This window comes from Cajanus cajan, chromosome 10 (assembly GCF_000230855.2).
Source record: "Cajanus cajan strain Asha chromosome 10, NIPB_CcT2T_4, whole genome shotgun sequence".
In the NCBI taxonomy this organism is placed as follows: Eukaryota; Viridiplantae; Streptophyta; class Magnoliopsida; order Fabales; family Fabaceae; genus Cajanus; species Cajanus cajan.
In genome coordinates, this window is record NC_138526.1 from 1449597 (window position 1) to 1469459 (window position 19863).

Sequence of the window (19863 nt, forward strand, 5' to 3'; positions counted from 1 at the left end):
TGTGGAGAAGGCTAGGACTATGATATGACAAGTATTACCAAATGGTTATTATTTATGTTGTGATGTTTTATAGTGGTTTGTAAAGTCTACACATTCATGCTTTCTACAAGAAGGTCTTTATGGTTATCTACTTATACTTTAAGGGTGTTGTGGTAAGGAGCCTCTAATGTAGGTGTGTAGACACCAGTTTTTGTCTAGACAAGGCAAACTAGAGATGGGAAGCTTTAGAATCAAAGGAAGTGACCCTCAATGGACCTATAGACTCAAGGACACTTCAAAGGGAAGCAAGGGACCCCTAGAAGACCTTTTAATGAGTCAAAACAACCTAGAAATCAAGATTTTGGACATTTGGAACAAGCATACTCAATTGAAAATGGGCATACTCATTGCAAAATGAGTATGATCGTTCCAATTCAATATGGTCGTTCCAAAAATGAAATTGTATGTAAAAAAATTGGGTGACAACGATCGTTTTACCTTTGGAACGGCTGTTCCCACCCTCAAATGCCTATAAAAGGAGCTTGGCTCCACCATTCTCCACAAACCTTCCAAAATTCAAAATTTTGGACTTCTATTCTCCCTCTTGACTCTCTTTAGGTAACTCCGAGTGGAATAAACTCGACGCTGTTCCTGATTAAGAAATCCTTAATCTGGGGATTTTGGAGTTTCTCAGTTAAAGTTTTTGAGTGTCGGAGAGCTTGTGTAGAGTGAAGAGCTTGTCGAAAAGCGTCTTCAAGTTTTTCTACTAATAAAAGCTTTTTCGGAGGTTATTTTCTCTATTCCTTGTCTTATTTATTGCTTTAAATAATGTATGATTAGAATAGCAATCATGTAGATAACATAATCATATATTGTAATAAAAGGGTAAAAATGGTAATTTTTGCTTAGTTTTGCTAATGAATACGTCATAGGGTACTAATATTAGGCGTTATGGGGTGCCTAACACCTTCCCCATGCGTAATCGAACCTCATGCCCAACTTTGTTTCAAAAATGATTTTCTTTTTCTAATGTTTTGAGAAAAATATCGGTGGTAACTCCATAAATTCTTCAAAACCACTGACAGAGGTTTAGTCCGATCATCAGACATTTCAAAATCGGTGAGGTTTTTAAGTTGGACGTCAGGTCGTCTTCATGTCGGGTTCCGACAAGGTGTGAGGTAATCATGGCTAATTATAATATTTCGTCTAGATCCTGACAGACATCCCCTAGTTGAGAGTGGATTAAAGAGGTCACTCAATGTGTGATGATTCCATTTCATGACTCTTAGTTACAAGGAAGATGATTATGATCAATTTGGATGCTTAATAGCATATAATACTTTCGTCGAGTACTATAACAAGCAACTCAAAAAGGCTATAGAGATATTAATACAAAAGAATTCGCATGTTAAGATAACTTATTTTGATTACTATGGTGTCGCCATATGTTTATTTCAAGCACTACAACAATATGGTGGTGTTAAATAAAATTTTTTATCTTTAAGACAATAAATGATTCCTTAAGTTTTAATGTTGACAACTAAAATGATTTTATTAAAGCAAAAGTCAGCATTCTTTGAAAACATAACAAATCAAACAAAATTTGAAGATAATACATATTATCTATAAGATGAAAGAAATTAGATGAAGCATACAGTCTATCTGACTTACATTAAATGAATAAGATTGATATTGCATTTACTTTAATGTGTTATTCCTCAACAGATCAAACAAAAAGGAACTTCAAAAGTCTTAAAAGAGCATTAATGAGGAAAAGAAAATTTTTGTGAGAAGTCAAAAGCACAATCTCGGATATTACAAAAAATATACTGAAAATGATTGATCTTCACCAGTCTTAACTGCTCTGCACCGACACTCTCTGTTGCATTCAAAAGTAAAAGGAAATAATATATATCCTGATAAGTAGGTTCTACTAACTTAGTATGTTTTATGAGAAACATAACAATTTCAGGTTAGTAGGATTTTGTGATCGGACACGCCAACCATCATTGGCTTTTACTTAGTGGCCATCCTCCTTCCCGACCAACCTAGTTAAATAAATTGTTTGGTGAGACATTCCATCCCTGGCTGTTCATTCCCATATTCCTTCCCTTCTTCGTTCATTCCCACATCATCTCTTATGCGTCACCATTTGCTTCGTCCTCCACACCACCACTAGTCGCTTCATACTTCCTCTTCAAGTTTCCATAGAGGAAGACACAGATGGAAGAAACTCTAGTTGGACTTGTCTAGCTTTTGCTGGTGACAAAGGGGGAGAAGGGGTCAGCGCAACAAGGGAGGAAAATAAGCAACGTTTTCTCAAAAACGTTTTAGAAAACGTTTGTCAACTTTATTTTATTTTTCTTGTATTTTTCTGTCTTTTTTTTTTCTCTTTTGTGAACTTATCAAAATATGTTGTTCTTTTTCTCTGCTATTTGTAAGGAAATATTTATTTTGTGTTGTTTTTTTTATTATGTTTAACCATGCATGTTTTTAGGGGGAATCCTCTGTGTTTGAACAGTACACTCTGATGCCTTAGTATGTCAAACACCATAATGTCTAACTAAAGAGGCTAAGTAAATATGACAAACCAAATGTCATAAGAAGAAATCAAATTAATAAAAGTTGCTCACGTGACTTCTAGCATCTTGGATGTGATTTTTTAACTAAACATTTCTTACAGAACTTTTTTCAAAATATGAACACTTGCTTTGTCTTATCATTAAAAAGAAAATCACTTTTCAAAAGAAAAAGCTAATAAAACTTGTAAAGATGTATATCTTTTAAAAAGTGTTTGTCACCATCAAAAAGAGGGAGATTGTTAAATCAAAAATCTTATCTTTAAGACAACAAACAATCCCTTAAATTTTAATGTTGACAAACAAAAGGATTTTCTTAAAGCAAAAGTCAGCATTCTTTGGAAACATAACAAATAAGATGAAATGTGAAGATAATACATATCATCTGTAAGATGAAAGAAATTAGACGAAGCATACAGTCCATTTGACTTATATTAAATGAATAAGATTGACATTGCATCTGCTTTAATATGTTATTCCTCGACAGATCAAACAAAAAGGAACTTTTAAAGTCTCGAAGAGCGTTAATGAGGAAAAAGACAAAATCTTTGTGAGAAGCCAAAAGCATGATCCCAAATATCACAAAAAAGGGACTAAAAAGGATTGCTTTGCACCAGTCCCAACTGCTTTGCGCTGACACTCTTTGTTACACTCAAAAGTAAAAGGAAATGATGATAAATAGATGCCTAGATCAGATAAAAGCTATACACATCCTAATAAGCAATTAATGCTCATATTAAATGCATCAATAGTACTCTCTACAATCAGTTAGGAAGACAGATGAAGTAACTGGTAAAGAAATTTAAATGTTTAAATTTGAACGTTGTTGCAACGATCATCTTCCTAGAAGCTTTTATATATAAAGATCACATTTGTAAATTTTGTATCTAGATCTTTGTAGTTTTTTTGTGTTGTAATTTTGATAGCATCACGTCTAAAATAGAAAAAATTATACTCGTAACTCTTATTTGTAAGGGTTGAGTCTGGAGAGACTTATGCAAAAGAGTACTTAGTGGTTGAACCTAAAGATGCTTGTGCTAAAGAATTACTTAGGTTTAAGCCTGCAGAGGCTTGTTGAAAGAATAATTAGGTTTTAGCTAGAAGTGACTTGTAAAGAATACTTGTTGTTTACCAGAAATAGCTTGTAAAGAATACTTGTATCTTGCATAAGATAGTGAAACTTAATCTGGTTGGATTGAGAATTGGACGTAGTCTCTGAGTTGGAGATGAACTAGTATAAAAATACTTGTGCCATTTTGTCTGTTTCATTACTTCGTCTAATTACTCTCTAGTACTTCGTTTGTTTGTACTCTTCACTCCCTCACTGCAAAAAGGACGAGCTTTTAATATGCACTATTCACTCTCCCTTCTAGTGTGTATCTTTTTCTCCAACATGTGGGTTGTGTTCTTATTCTTTTATTAAATCAATAACATATAGTTCAATATGATTGCTAAATTTTTCTAAGATTTATTCTTATCATATTCATTAATTTACGTGTTATAGGATTTTCTTTTGGTAATATTCAAACTTTTAGAGCATGCTATTGAAAGGGAGAACCTTACGATTTTAGTGCTCAAATATATTGTGGATGTTCTGTTGCAACAGTTTGCTCAGATCCTTCAAAACATATAAATTGTGATGGACTTCGTTTTACCGAAGCAACATATAGGTTATAAGAAAAGGGTGTAGTTGAGGGTCCTTTTGCTAATCTTTCTATTAAATCCCCTCCTTTCAAGATAGCTAAAAGGCCTTTAGGAAGAAATTATTAAGAATATGATTTGTCCATACATTTTATACATGTTTTTATAACCATGGATGACGCAAACAAGAAAAGCTAGAACAAGGATTTTGTATTCCTTAATGGACAATCTGTTATTAATTATTGAATAATTATAATTTTTTATGCTTTCGTATAATATAGAGGACATGATTGATTGGAATTGCTCTTGCACTAGAGAATTGAGAAATAATAATAATAATAATAATAATAATAATAATAATAATAATAATTAGATGGAATAAATATTTGATTTTTTTAAGACATTCATCCTAAATTTCATTATTTTTCTATTTTATTAACATGAAATATACATTATTATTTGGTAATAAAAACAAGTTTGATGGATTTTTTTAATAAGAAATATATTCATTTATGTATGCATTTTAAATTTTACATAATCATCTGTTAGCTTGTCCTTCACCTAATCCTGACCTACTCCCATACAAAGTGATCATTATAGTCCAACACAAGACATAGAATGTGATGTTGTGGCAGAGTCAGAATTATGATAAAAATATTTGTGATAAGTGTGGCTTTTCTTGACATAGAAAGAACTTTCTATGTAGGATGTAATTGCACCCTTCATAGAATGTCTTGGTGAAGTCAACTTTTAAGTTGACCCCTACCTTTCTATGATAGGTATAATTACACTCATCATAAAATATGTTGATTTCTATGACAAACATAATCACATGCGACATAAAAAGTGTTTTCTATATTGTGTAACTCACACTTGACATAAAAAACATGTTAATAAGGCTGAGAACCTAAATCACACACTGTTCAATTTCATCTGTATGACTAAGACAAAGAAATTTCTTTTTCTCCTTGCATTGTTATTTACGACAACCAAGCTTTTCCTTCTTCAACAACGTCAATGCATTTCAGCCACCATTATGACCCATCCCTACACGTGTTCTCCATTTTCTTCCCAAATTTTCCACTTTTTTCTTCGCAACTAAGTATCTATTTGCATTCTCCATTTTCACTGTTGTTTTCATTGTGTTTGATGTTGTGGTCTGGTTTGTTATTGTTTTGTTATATTGTGGATTTTTTTTGGGTGGGGGTGGGGAGTAATATGATGATGTTGTGGAATTATTTTTTTTGGAGGGAGTAATATGCATGTCCGAAGGGATTGTATAAGAGATTTATGAGTGGTTAGTAATGCCTTTTAATTTTTAGTAGGTGCCTAAGTGATCATCTAGGACACTTAAGGCAAGTTTTGTTGGTTCTTAGAAAAAATAATATTTTTCTAATGTACATAAATGCACCTTTTGTGTTGATAGTATAATTTTTCTGATTTTTAGTAAATGCAAAAGGGTCCATGGATCAAGAAAAAAATCAAGGTCATCCAAGATTGGCCCAATCCTAAAAGTGTAGGAGACATTAGGTGCTTCTAGGCTTGGCTAGCTTCTATAAGAGATTTATGCTTGATTTCTCTACCCTTGCTTCACCACTAAATGAGTTAGTGATGAAGTATGTTCCATTCCATTCAGGTGAGAAACAATAGAAAGTTGTCCAAACACTAAAGAATAAGTTCACTGATGCACTTTGATGGAAACCTTAGGAGGAACTAGATTATTGTAGCTTCTCCTTCAAGTTTCTTCCTAGATCTTTTCCTTCTTGACATTCCTCAAGCTTCTCCAAGGTCTCCAATGGAGGAGAAAACCTCTGAAATTACCTTGAATGGTGAAAGACTCTCTTCAAGTGGTGCCACTTTAAGGAAGAAGATAAACCACTTCAAATCTTACCATACTCTTAGGAAGATGATAAAATAATTGAAAGTAAATCAAAGAGAGATTTATTCTTTTGAGAGAGAGAATTCTAAAGAGAAAATAACTCTTTAAATTCCAATAATACTTAAAAGTTGTGTAAAATGAGTCAAAACTACAATATATAAAATTTAGTTGGCTCATGGTCCAAGCTAGAATAACCATGGTTAAGTGTAATCATGGTTAGCTATCTTGTTCTTAAGCTAACCAAGTCTAGTTAAATTTTTAGAAGTCTAGTTAATTGTCTAGAAGCTTATGGAGCAAGTTAAGCTAATCTTAGTTTAAGAATAACCTAGGTTAGCTTAAGTTAACTCCAACTACCTAGCCTAATCATTACAACTACCAAACTAATGATTACTTTTAACAAGTTGTTGAGATGTTATTATCAAAAGATTTAAGTCATTCAAGTCCAATAAGCCTATCATGACTTTAGCTAGTTACACCTCTCTTAAACTACTAATTACACCCTTAAGTAAAAATAATATAAGGACAAAATTACCTACAGTACTTGACCCAAAATATATGACCAAAATATATCCTAATACAATCACTACTAAAATGAATTACAAAAAAAATGTATAACAACTATAGGAGCCCTCTAAGGTAGGGATGGCAAAAATATCCGCACTCGCGGGTATCTGTGGATAAAATCCGCTACGGATAATAAATGGATAGGATAATTGGATACCCGCGGATAATGGGGACGGATAATTTTTTTACCCGTTTATAAATGGGGCGGGGCGGGTTTGATGATATCCATACCCGCGGGTACCCGTTTAATATTATTTCTTAAATATCTAATTATCCTTGTACGACATAACCCTAAAACTACATTCTCTCATCTTATTTTCTTACAAAAGTGAGGTTGATGAAGTTACCGACATGTGTTAAGCATGTTATAAAATTATGTTAGATGTAATTTGATTAATTTTCTAACTTTGATTGGACCAATAAGATTTATGTATTTTAAGTTGTTTATTTTCATTTGGAATTATGAGATTGAATTATTGTAGCTTTGTGATGAGACTTTAACTTACTTGTGAGATTGATGTATTTTAAGTTATTAATTATCTTGAATTTTTATTATTATTTCAACAAAATTAACGTTAAATAAAAGTTAAAAATTAACATTAATTTTTTTTTAATATTTCAACGACATTAAAATATAAACTTAAAATTATTTGTAATTAATTTTTTTAATTTCTTAAAAATTTTATAAATATCCATGGATATCCGTGGATATTTGTGGGTATTCAAGAAGTTCATGGATACCCGCTTAATAGATACCCGCATGGATATGGGGTGGGTATGGGGCCAATTTTCATTCAGCGGGGCGGGGGCTGGTTTACTATTACCCGCCCCCATGGGGCCCCATTGCCATCCCTACTCTAAGGTATGGTAGGCCTCCAAAGGTAGGGTACCTACAAAATAAAGGTAAGTACCTTACAATTCTTTAAACCAACTTTATCATTCTTCACCCTTCTTGGTCTCATTTCTTGTAGAAGAGTCCTTGGGAAGTAGGTGTCCATCACACCTATTTTAGCTATACTTGACTTTTCAAAAAACATGTTAGAATATGATGCCTCTAGGATTGGTGTGGGAGCTATTTTTCTTCAAAGAGGTCTTCCAATAGTATACTTTAGTGAAAAACTTCATGGTGTCTCCCCCAATTACCTCACTATGATAAAGAGCTATATGTTTTAGTGAGGGCCTTTGAACCTTAGCAACACTACCTTGTTTCCAAAGAGTTTGTGATGTAAACCTTCTAGAGAATCCGGATAGTCATGGATTCTCCTTCAAGTTTCTCCCAAGACTTTTGGCTTCTTGACACTTGTCAAGCTTCTTATAGGCCTCTAATGGAGGTGGAAGCCTCTAGTTTCACCTTAGGAGGTGAAGAACACTCTTCAAGTGATGCCACTCCTTGGAAGAAGATGAACCACTTCAATCCTCACCACACTCTTTAGGAAAAGGATAAGAGAATTGGAACCAAATCAAAGAGGTTTTAATACTTTAGGAAGAGAGAATTCAGAGGAATAAACTTGGAAATTCTCAAATATATCATCTAAAATGTTTACAAAATGGAAAAATTACAATATATAGAGTGTAGTTGGTTTATGGTGCAAGCTAGACTAACTATGGTTAAGTGGAACCATGGTTAGCTATCTTGTACTTAAGTTAACCAACTTTAGTTACCTTCCTAGAAGCTTATGGAGCAAGCTATGCTAATCCTAGTTTAGAAATAACCTAGGTTAGCTTAAATTAACTCCATCTAGCTAACCTAATGATTACTTTTAACTAGTTTGTTAAGGTGTCACTTTCAAGGCCATGTGACTTATTTTAACAAACTTGGATGGCTTCCTCACCAAGCTTGAACGTTCAAACCACTTGCTTAGGCAAGTGGACATCCAACCTTGGTGGATTTAAAATTTGTTTGGGTAATCCAAGCCCAAATAAGTCCATGGTCTAGCCTAGTTATACCTCCCTTAAACTACTAATTTCACCCTTAAGTAAAAATAGTACAAGGACAAAATTATCTACACTACTTAACCCAGAATACAAGGTCAAATGAAGTAAAAATCTCCAAGAAAAATACCCTAAAATTCTAAGGGTATGACCTACAAAAAAAAAAATAAAGGTGCCTTAAAAATATAAAGGTAAAAATAAGCTTATATAAGTATCTACTATATACAAGGTACAAGAACTCAAACTATACAAGTTATGTAAAATAGAGACTATGAGATTAAAATGAAGAATCATACTCAATGCTCATATAGAGCATAGGTCTAAGAAACAGAAGTGGACTAGCGTTGGTGAGTGAAGCCAATAGGCTAGGAGTGGTCGAGAATACTTGGAGAACCAGAAGTGGTTTAAGAATACTAGCGTTGGTGAGTGAAGCCAATGGGCCAGGTGATGTCGAGAATACTCAGGTCCAGGAGTGGATGATAATACTCAATGTTCTTCATTTTCTAATATCTAGTGGAACCCTTCAATTGAAGGAGATTGGACGTAGCTCAGTTGAGCGAACCAATATAAAATGATTGCATTACTTTTCTTGTTTAACTAGAAACAAATCACTTTTATTAAGTAAATCTTTGTAAAAGACTTCGTCCAATATTTACATATCGTTAACACCATTTTTCAGACGAATACGCAATTTTGTTGAAAAAATATTACACTGAAAAGTTTTATCTACTATTTTGTGAAACTAAACTATCTTGAGAAGGAAAGTGTCACAACTTCAATAATTATTATTATAAACCATTTTCCTCAGCAGTCGATAAACCTGTCAGACGCAATGACCTTATGTTAATCAAATCTTGGCTAACCATCTGATATTCAAAAAGTGCAGTGGACGAAGTATATTACTCTTGCAAAAATGATTTCAAAATTCCTTCGTATATACACACACATATTCAACCCCCCTTCTATGTGTTTTCCGCTAACTTCAATTGATGCCTTGTCTAGAAGGCACACATTATTTCTTTCCTTGGTGCTCAAACTTTAGGATTTGATAACATAAAGGAATTGTATGAGCTTGGTACTAAGTTTGAACCCATATTTGTTAAGTGTGGCCATAAGGCCCATAATGGTTTCTATATTTCTGAGGGGTGCTTGTTTAAAGAAGGAAAATTGTGCATACTCCAAGGATCTATTAGAAAATTATTAACAAAGATAGCCTTGAAGGTGGGCTCAAGGGGCTTTTGATAAAACTCTTTCCTTGCTAAAAGAAAAATCATTTTGATCCCATATGAGAAAGGATGTTTAGAGACATTATTCAAGGTGCATAACTTGCTTACAAGCTAAATCTAAAATGATGCCTCATGGAACATACACATTGTTGCCTATATCCATTTCTCCATAGGCTGACATTAGCATGAAATTTGTTGTTGGTCTTCCTAAAATCCAAAAAGGAATGGTTCTATGTTTGTAATAGTGGACTATTTTAGCAAGGTGGCTTATTTTATTCCTTGCCTCAAAGTGGATTGCTAGGCTTATTTTTAGAGAGTGATTAGGTTGTATGAGGTACCCGAAACCATAGTTTCAGATAAGGATGTTAAATTCCTTATCCCTTTCTAGAGGACTCTCTAGGGGAGTCTAGGAACAAAGCTAGTGTTCTCTACTGCATGTCACCTTCAAACTGTTGGGCAAACAGAAGTAAATAATATATCTTTATCTACTATGCTAAAGAAAATATAGAAAGGAAACCACAAGTCTTGGGATGAATACTTGCCAAACTTGGGAGCATTATCTCATTACTAAAGAGTTTGTTATCCATAGTGATCATGAATCTCTTAAGTATTTAAGAGGGCAAGCAAAGTTGGCATGCTAAATATGTGTAATATCTCGAACAATTCCCTTATGTCATCAAATATAAGAAGCATAAATATAATGTGGTTATTCATGCCTTATTTAGAAGACACACAATATTTTCCTCCCTTGGAGCTCAAATTGTATGATTTCATAACATAAATGATTTGTATGAGCATGACCCATATTTCAAAGCAATTTTTGCTAACTGTGACCATAAGGCCAAAGATGATGGAAGAGGAATAGCCAAGAGTCCTACTCCTAGGACTATGGCTAGGAGGATTTAGGAGGATTGGGTTCATAATGAGGTTAGTGGGCCTAAGCTCATCTTGAGCAATTGGTTACTAAATAGTTAAGCCCAATACCTCCCACATGCTTGCATATAGTTTCCTTATTTTTGGGCCTTTTATTTTGGATGATGCAAATAAAATCTCAAGACTTTTATTTAGAGAGGTTGTTAGATTGCATGAATTACCTAAAATAGTTGTATCTGATAGAGATCTCTCTAGGGGAGACTAGGAACAAAACTTGTATTATCTGTCACCCACAAAATGATGGACAAATAGAAGTAGTCAATATCTCTATCTATTATGTTGATGGTTCTTTTAAAAGGCAATCATAAGTCTTGGTATTTGCCTCACATATAATAGGGTGGTCCATAAAACCACCAAACAATCTCCTTTTGAAGTTGTATATGGTGTTAATTCTCTCACTTCATTGGATTTGATACATCTCTTTGATACTACTTCTTTCTTACATAAAGCTTAAGTGTATAGGGCATAATTTGTTAAAAGGTTAAATGAGAGGGTTAAAACCAAATAAAACAACAAACTAAAAAATATGTAAAATACATAAATAAAGGGAGAAAATAGGTGATATTCCAAGAGGGAGATTAGGTTTAGCTTCACTTGAGAAAGGATAGATTTCCTTCTCAGAGGAAGTCCAAACTCAACCTTAGAGAAGACGACCGCTTTCAAGTTCTAAAAAAATAAATAATAATGCATATGGGGTATATCCTCTTGTTGATTATACAACGAGTAATACATTTTAATGTTTGTGACTTAACTTATTTTTAGTTCATATTTGCTATTAGATCATAGGAAAATTTTTAGAGTTAGGTTTCCATTATGTCTTGTTAGTTGTCATAACTTTTTTTCAAAACTTCTTAAAAACTTTTGGCTCCAAAAATTTGAATTGAACTTTGATGATTTGAATTTGAAATTCAAATTCAAAAAAAGCAGTACGTGCATCACATGGAAGTGAAGCATCGGGCTAGTGTTTGTTAAACACCATATACACACTAATTTAAGCGACAAATCACCAATTAATTCAATTTGAATTTAATCTTTCACTTAATTGCAATTTTGAAATTAAAAATATATTGGAAATATCGTGACAAACTTGAATTTAAAAAAGGGTCACAAATAAGTTCAAAAGAAAAGGAAATCAAAGAGTAAAATAAAAAAATTACAAAAGAAAATATTACAATTGTTGATTTAAAAAAAAGTAGGGTGGAGCTTGAGATTAAAAAAATCTGCAATTAAATTTAAATATTTTGTCACACAAATATAATTAGAAATTGCAACTATCAACATTTAAATCCCTTTGACTCTTTTTATTGATTTTGTAATCCAACCTAGAACCATTCTAGGATTTTCTTTTGTGTGCTATAGCATTTTAAATTGCCTTTAATTCTAGTTTGTTATTTTTGTTGGAAGTCTTTGAGTATGTCAATTTAAATTCCTCTTGAGTTTAGCTATTCTAATTTTCGCTTTGTTTGTCTTTCAAACTTCCTTTAGTCTTTTGGTGTACAAACTATAATCAAGAGTACTTGTCACAAGGCAATGTCTTGAGTTGTTGATGAAAGCGTAGGAAAATCTACTACTTTGATGACACTTGGAGGTTGAGAAGAGCTTGTGAGAAAACACCAAGGAAGGAGGAAAACACTTGAGAGATTACAAGTTTTAATTTTAAATTGCTTTCATTTGATGTAAATTGGCATTTCATTGTGGAAATGGTCTTAAGAGATCTTAAGTGTCTACTCAAGACTTCCACCTTTTTTTTTTTTTTTTTCGTAATTGAGATGTTGAGTTATTGATGGAAGCCTAGGAGAATCTACTTCTTTGATGACACTTGGAGGTTGAGAAGAGCTTGTGAGAGAACACTAAGGAAGGAGGAAAACACTTGAGAGATTACAAGTTTTAATTTTAAATTTCTTTCATTTGATGTAAATCGGTATTTCATTGTGGAATTAGTCTGATGGAGGAGCATAAACCAAGGATCTAACCACCAGAGCCATGGCCAGGAGGATACATGAGGATTTGACTAGTTCAAAGCCTAATGGGCTTGGTGGACCCAAGTTGCTATTCACATGAGCCATTTGTTGATATATTATTTTTCATGCTAGAGTAGAGAATATATTAGTTTAGATATTGTTTTTCTTAGCATTATATTTTGGGCTTTAGGATTAGTTTTTTTGGGCCTTAGGCTTATTAGGCTTGTTTTTGGGCTTAATGGGCCATATGTATTTTGGTATCCAATATTTGACTCATTTTTTTTTATTTCCTAATGTTTAGAATAGTTGGGCCATTGTATTTAGGCCATTAGAATAGGTTTTGAGAGGAAAAATTTAATTAGACAAAGATAGTTTAATTACGTCACATTTATGTTTAATTTCGAATGCATTTGGTGTACATGTGCTAGCCTAAGTAGAGCTGCACTTGATTTGTCCAAAATGACCTCAAAGTTAAGTCTACATGCAACCTAAATGAAATTGGACCTGGACATAGGTTAGCATGTAGCTACCAAGGAATTTGAAATTCAAATTCCATTTGAATTTCAAATTTATGTTGCGAATTGTGTAGCTTGATGGGTGGCGCCAATTTCAAGCTTTCCTTGCGTATAAGTTGAACTTCCCTCCATTCTTTGTATTCACTTTTTGTATTCTAAACACATCATTCTTCATTTTGTGCAAATTCTCTACTACTCCAAGTCAAATCCGTCTAGCTTTCTAAGGTTCCTAGAATCCTTTTAGGTTAGGCACCTTGTGAGCAATCCTTTGCTTCCTTGGCAAGTTTGCTTCCAAACTTAGAGGTTCTAGCATCTTAACCTTTGTTTCTCTTCTTCTTAAATGGTGATTTCAACCCAAAGAAGGTTCATGAAGCTTGGAGCATCACATTGAAGAATTCATCCATCAATTCTTTATGTTTTGCCATTAGTTTTGATATTAGAGCCATGGTTGGCTTCCTTGAGATTTAAGTGTTCTTTTCATCGTTAAAATTTTGTCAAATTTGTTCTTATATGTCTTTATTGTGTATATGTTGATATAGATATAGATTTCTTGCAAAATTACTTGATAGATTTATGTTTTAGTAATTGCTTTCTAATTTCTCAACCACATGCTACTAGGATTCCTACCTTATGCTTATTTTATATTGCATTGAGTCTTGTTCTATTTTGGTTCAATCATTTTAGTGTTTCGAATGTTATTTTTATTTTTGAATCATTACTTATTGTCTAGAAGTCATGTATAGTCCTTATAATTTCGTAAAATCAAGTAGTAACTAGTTTGATCTAATTGTGTTGAACTTGTTGTTGTTGATTCTTTTTGGTTGAATACTTTTGATTGCTTTGTTGGTGCTTTGGTGCTTTTATTTTACATAATTGAGTTCATATCCATTACTATATCATTAATGGATTCATAGAGTTAGGTTTCTATTATGTTTTCTTAAGTTTCAATTCAAATTTGATTTCAAATTTTGGTGAATGACCTAGAATTTTTAAGATATGGAAAACACAAAAATAGTTACAAAATAAAGAAAAAGAATTCAAAAAGATTTGAAAGATAAAAAAGGAATCAAATCTAGGTCACACCAAAAGTATGCACTAGAAATTTGAATTTCAAAATTTGGTTGTTTGTGTTGCTTGGATCCGGATCTATTACACGTGGTTAGTGCCTGGATTATTTTAGTAAAAGGCAATATCTCTTTTGAAATTTGAATTCAAAAAGAAGAAATAAAAAAAAAACAAAATTAAATTTGAAAAGTTGAGAAGAAATTGAATATGTTTTGGTTTTATTAATCCATTTTAGAGCCATTCTAGGACATTTTTTTAGTTCTAGCCTTATTTGAAGTGCTTAATTTTAGTTTTGGTGTGTTGATTGGATATCTGTGTTTGTCAACATACTAATTATTTTTTGGTTTAGCTTTCTTAATTGTGGCTTTTCTTTCTTTATTTCCATTGATTCTCCTCTGTATTGGAAGTGGTATTAAACTCATGCAAAGTCAAACAAACATTGCCTTACAAGGACTAGAAGGAAGAAGGAACTTTAGAATTTAGGATAAGTAACCTTAAAACTAATCCTAAACTTCTTAAACATATAAACCACCTTCACAAGAGTGAATCCCACCTTTATTCATTGTGAAAAGCCGCTGGTTGGTTTGATTTGTTTGCTAATTTGTGTAGTTTTTTTTTTAAAAAAGAACAAATTAGCAACGAAAATTAGAGACTAAAAATTTTGTTGCTAGAAGTTCCTTCACAAGCTCTGTCACAAATTTTGTCTCAAAATCTTTCTAAATTCTGTTTTAGGCTAGTTTAATTTTCTTTCAATTTCTTTTAAATCAATAAATTGTAATAGCTTGGAGGGAGTATTAAGCAGCTGCTCAGGTATACTCTAAACCTTTAAAGTCTTTAAATTCACATTAGTACTAGTGGAAGTGTCTTGGTTAGCTCCAAGTGTTAATCAAGCTTTCACTTAGGGACCTGACTAGTATGTTTAGTAATTCTCTTGTTTAATTTTTATAATTTTGTGTTTTAAACTGCTTTCTTTACTGTTTACTTGTTGTATGACATTCTAGGAAAGCAATTTCTAAGTTCCAAAGGCTTAGTTATTGTTTAGAACCACGTGTAGCAAGTTGCCTTTAGAAGCCTTTTAGAAAAAGAAAACTTTTGGAAAAATTTCCTTGGTTTAATCATGAGTAAGACATTAGGAGCTTTCATGGGTTTGCAAGTTTCTATTGAAGATTTGTACCTAACTTTTCCACCATAGCATCACCACTTATTGAACTTGTAAAAAATGATAAACCTTATGAATAAGGTGAAAAACAAGACAAAGCTTTCTGATGGATATACCTCCATAGATAGCTCACTTGAAGACTATTGAGTCTTTAACTAGGTCCATGGTTAGGAGGCTAGAGGAGGCTTCTATAGAGGAGGTGCTTTCTAAACCTATGCTCTATATGAGCATTGAGTATGATTCTTATTATTAGTCTCATAGTCTCTATTTTACATACCATTTATAGTACCTTGTATATAGTAGATACTTTTATAGACTTGTTTTTGCCTTTGTATTTGTAAGGCATCTTTATTTTTCTTTGTAGGTCATACCCTTAGCATTTTAGGGTATGTTGCTCGGAGACTTTTACTCCATTTGACTTTGTATTAAGGGTTATAGATTTTCATATTTTAGTTTTTGTAGTGGGGTAGCAAATAACAAGTGTGTAGGTGAATCTAGCAATTGGGTCTTTAGTGGGCCTAGGCCAAATTTATATATTAGGCTTATTTTTCTCCATTTAATACAAGGAATTGTTTTAGCTAGGTCTCACCATCATTTGGTGAACCTAACTAAACCAATTCTAAGATTTTGGATTGGGTTAAATGAAGGAAAACAAGCCTTGGCCACCCATCATCCTCCAAGGTTGAGTTTCTTTGTTAAGCTTCTCCAACACACTTATCTCTTGGTTAACCAAGGGGACAAGGTGACACTTGACACTCCATGATTGGCTCTTCTAGATCTGAGTGTCTCCTCCTTGTCACCTAGGAGACAAGGTGACACTTGACACTCCATGATTGGCTAATCTAGATCTAAGTGTTTCTACCTTGTCTTTACCTTGTCTAGCTTACACTACAAGCTTTTCCACCACTATATATAGATTGTTTCACTTGCAAAACTCACTTTTTGATCATTTTATGAGATTATCGAGTTGTTTGTTCAGATTTCTCTCTCTCAAAAGTCTAAATTCTCTATTTGATTTGCTTCCAATTCTCTTATCCTCTTCTTAAGAGTGTGGTGAAAGTTGAAGTGGTTTATCTTCTACCTTGAAGTGGCACCACTTGAAGAGAGTTCTTCATCTTCTAAGGTGAAACCAAAGGTCTCTACCTCCATTAGGGACCTTGAAGCAACTTAAGGAGTGCCAAGAAGCCAAAGATCGAGGGAGAAACTTGAAGGAGAATCCATACCAATCCAGTTGCTTCATAAGGTTTCCATCACTTTTCAAGATCTAAAGGATAAGCTCACCCATGCTCCCATACTAGCCCAGCCTAATTTTTTCAAAACTTTTGAGCTAGAATTAAGGCCTCTAGGATTGGAATAGGTGTTGTGTTGTTGCAAGGAGGACACCCAATTTCATACTTTAGCGAAAAATTGAAAGGTGCCTCCCTTAACTACTCCACTTATGACAAATAACTATATGCTTTGATTGGGACCCTTCAAACTTGGGAACACTATCTTGTGTCCAAAAAGTTTGTTATACATAGTTATCACGAATCACTCAGGTATTTGAGTGGTCAAGGTAAGCTTAATAAAAGGCATGCAAAGTGGTTAGAATTTCTTGAACAATTTCCATATATTATCAAATAAAGGAGCACTCCTAAGGGGTAACCACAAATCTTGGGATGAGTACTTGCCACATATTGAGTTTGCATATAATAGAGTAGTCCATAAGATTACTAAAATTTCTTTTTTAGAGGTTGTTTATGATTTTAATCCTCTTACTCTTATGGACTTGATACCCCTTCCTGATGTTTCACACTTTATTCATAAAGAAAGGGCTTCAAGGGTTGATTTTGTTAAAAAAATTCTTTATAGGATTAAACATCAAATTCAGCAACAATCACAAAGATATACTAAATATAATAATATGGGCAAGAAAGAAATTACTTTTGAAGAGGGTGATTGGGTTTGTCTTCATCTCAGAAAAGAAAGATTTCCACATCAAAGGAAGTCCAAACTCAGTCCCTAAGGAGATGGCTCTTTTCAAGTTTTTCAATGCATAAATAACAATGCATATATGTTAGACCTCCTTGATGATTATGGTGTAAGTCCTACTTTTAATGTATGTGATCCTAAACCTTTTGTAGGTACTACTGATGATGAGGAGGAACCTATGGATTCAAGGACAAATCCTCTTCAAGAAGGAGGGGATAATGGAGGAGCATGGACCAAGGGTCCAACCACCAGAGCCATGGTCAGGAGCCATTTGTTGATATATTATTTTTCATGCTAGAGTAGAGGATATATTATTTTAGATAGTTTTTTTCTTAGCCTTGTATTTCAAGCTTTAGGATTAGTGTTTTGGGGCTTTAAGCTTATTGGGCCTTTTTTGAGCTTAATGAGCCTCGTGTATTTTGGTACTCAATATTGGACTCATTTTGTTCATTTTATTATTTCCTAGTGGTTGGGATAATTGGGCCATTGTATTTAGGCCATTAGAATTGGTTGAGGGAAAAAGCTTAATTAGGAAAAGATAATTTAATTAGGTCACATTTAGGTTTAATTTGAGATGCATTTTGGGCACATGTGCTAGCCTAAGGTGGGCTGCACTTGATCCGCCCAAATTATCTCAAAATTAAGTCTAAATGCAACCTAAGTGAAATTGGATTTGCATATGGGTTAGCATGTGGCTGCCAAGGAATTTAAAATTCAAATTTCGTTTCAATTTCAAATTTACGGTGCCAATTATGTAGCTTGATGGGTGATACCAATTTCAAGCTTTCCTTGCCTAAAAATTGAGGTTTCCTCCATTGTTTGTCTTCACTTTGAGTATTCTATACAGAGCATTCTGCATTTTGTGCAGATTCTCCCCTACTCCAAGCTAAATTTGACTAGTTTTCTAGGGTTTCAAAATCCTTCTAGGTTAGGTGCCTTGTGAGAAATCCTTTCCTTCCTTGGCAAGGGCGCTTCCAAGCTCCAGACGTTCCAGCATCTCAACCTCTGTTTCTCTTCTTCTTAAAAGGTGATTTCAACCCAAGGAAGGTTCATGAAGATTGGAGCATCACATTGTAGAATTCGTCCATGAATTCTTCAAGCTTTGCCATCATAGTCTTAATAGATTCTAAGTGTTTACTTAAGACTTTCACCCTTTATATATTTAAAAGGCAACCATAAGAGACATAAAATGAGTTATATGTTTGTGCATGTGTTGTAATAACTATATTTCAAAACAAAATTACAACAACAAAGAAAATTATTTAATGAGTGTAGACCCCTAAAATTGTCCGGGTCGGAAATAAGACTCAAAGACTCTCGAAGACCGAAGGAAAGTCAGCCGAAAGGACTCCTGGAAGACCCTAGGATGATTCTTTGTAGGTCTAGAAGTCTTAGAGTAGCTTAGAATAAGGGTGTGTGAGGATTGGAGCTCAATACGCCCTCCTAGAGGTTCAATACGGCTGTACTGAGCCATTTGAACTACAATACGGCCATAATGAAATCAATACGGCCGTACTGAAGTTTTTGAACTTCAGTACGGCCGTACTGAATTCAGTACGGCCGTACTGTAGTTCAAAAACTCAGTACGGGCCGTATTGACTCCTTAGGCCGTACTGCGCCTCAATCCTATAAATAGGACGTCATTGGCTCGTCCTTCCACACATTTGGAGCATTTCTCCACCCTCTGGCTGAGTATTATTGGGTTTTTGAGCTATTCTCTGCCCTAGAAATCTCTCCGAGAGCTGATCCGACTAAGTTCTTGAGTTCACGAGCCTTTAGCTTGAGACTCGAACAAGTCGAAGGGAAATCTCTTTGATTTCCATAGTTAATATTTATTTTTAGGGAAAGGAGCGAGCGAACGTGTAGTGGGAAGGAGCGCCGAAAAGCCTCCTAACTCCTTTTTGAATATATAAAAGCTCGCTTCGAAGGTTTCTTTCCAAATCCTTTCTTTTACCACTTTCATTTATCGCTTTTTGATTGTTGCATTGCACGTTTAAAGCTTTCATCATGTAGATAGTTTACTTATAATCGTTCTAATAAATAGGGGTAGTTTAGTAATTTTACGCTATTATTTATGAAATAATCCGTCATAGGGAACCCGAAAGGGGCGTTGTGGGGTGCTAACACCTTCCCCACACGTAATCGACTCCCTTACCCAACTCTGGTTGTAATGGCCAAAGTTGATTTGCGAAAATCAATTGCCTTATATCTTTTTCCAATGTTTTGAGTAAAACATTGGTGGCGACTCCAAGAACCCCTTTTTGCGAAAACCACTAATCCATGGAGGGTCCCGTTTGGGATTAACACGGATTGGTGAGAATCATTTAACAAAATTGTTAGTTCGATGAGGTCTCAGTTTGAGAATAAGTCGTTCTAGCAATCCATCATTTTTCAAAACAAAAAAAAGAGTCCAACCATCGTCGCGAATGCCAATGTCCGTTTCGACGGGTGGCGACAGA